A 1655-nucleotide genomic window follows, 5' to 3' on the forward strand; every position below is an offset into this window, starting at 1 on the left:
TCACTGACAGATCTTTCAGCCAATAGGCGGAGACCACTATCCATAATGCTCCGTTCGGATTGGATATTAGGCTGGAGGGGGAGGAGCTAAGTAAGCGTCGGTTCAGTGTCTTTGTCTACGGTTGTTTGTTTTACATGCAGTTTATTGTAGTGATTTGAGCACGTTCCTGTTCAAATGTAAGTTTCTCCTTATTCACGATACACTTGATTTTTTATTTGCATCGATATATGAATACATTCCTTCTTTGTGAAGGTAATTTAGGTCTCAGACAGTCATGAAATATTAATGGAAGGATTGAGACGTCTACAATGTAAAAAATCTTTATAAAAACAAAATATTGATGATATTATTATATGTAAAAACTAAATTTTTCTTTCCCTATAGTGTTATTCTAATATTACTCTAATGTAATCGGGTGTTTCTAATGCTGTGAAGTGCTGTCTGCCATTTGTAGTGGCATGGCAAAGGTGAGCTGATAAATGCGCCTTTATTTGAATTTCAGTGAGTGTTAATGAGCTCCCCTTTAACCTCATCTCTGCCGCCCCCTCATGGACACAAAGAGAAAATACACCTCAAATCAAATTGATTTGAGAAACAAATAGATTGAAACTGTCTTTTTGAAAAATCACTGACAGGATATTAATTATTAAACTTAATTTTTAGATGAAATTCATATATTATAACATAATATACGAAGAAAGCTGGCTTTCCAGATTAACTCTCTAAAACCAGGCAACAGACAGACAAAATAAAACAGCAAACCATGGTCATAATAAAAATGGATCTGTGGTAAATACTTAGATGTTTGTACATATGCTGTACCAGAAATGTTGCAGGGGACATTATGATTTCTAAATATAAGATTCATTATAAACTTTGTAATTGGTTTGCACTAAGATTCATGAGGTATCACTGTTTTGTCTGTTTGTTTGATGAGAGATATTTATGAAACGTGGGAAAGTATTTTCATGTTATATTTAAGTTGGACTGAATGAGTGCTTGTGGTTTGTGTGTGAGCTTGTCTGTCTTGTGTGGTCACCATGCTATTCTTCTCATGCATGAAATTGTTTTGAATTGAGGTTCAATTGAGATGCACTGAAATGGATAAAAAGATCCATTTATGTATGCAAATGAGATGTGTTTATGTACGTAATTCTCCACTGCACCCTGGCCTCTGTATGTGTGCAGTGCAAAAGGAGATTTGAAATCATCATTCAGAGCTTTTCTAGAAGCTATTTGGATACTGTTGAATGTCATAATGGTTTTAGTTTGTCTATAATGAGAATATTTGCAAATACTTCTCTCAATAACAGAATTGTGTGTGTGTGTGTGTGTGTGTGTGTGTGTGTGTGTGTGTGTGTGTGTGTGTGTGTGTGTGTGTGTGTTGCTCCACACTCATATTTCTTTTATTTTTTTCCTTTAAAGCCGTTCTTGTTTGGTTTGTTTTTTATTTGAGACAGAGAGAGTGTGAGAGAGAAAGACAGAGAAAGATATTCAATAAAACAAATGAGTGGCCATTCTGGTCGTGATCTCAGTTAGAAAAGAAATAAAAACAGACAGGAGACACTGCTGCTGCCAGTATTGACTAACCAGGCCATTTGTCTGTCATCCTCAGAGCTTTTACACTAATAGATTCTGCTCAGGATCTTTAGCCC

Source organism: Ctenopharyngodon idella, chromosome 8, assembly GCF_019924925.1.
Source record: "Ctenopharyngodon idella isolate HZGC_01 chromosome 8, HZGC01, whole genome shotgun sequence".
NCBI classification, from domain to species: domain Eukaryota; kingdom Metazoa; phylum Chordata; class Actinopteri; order Cypriniformes; family Xenocyprididae; genus Ctenopharyngodon; species Ctenopharyngodon idella.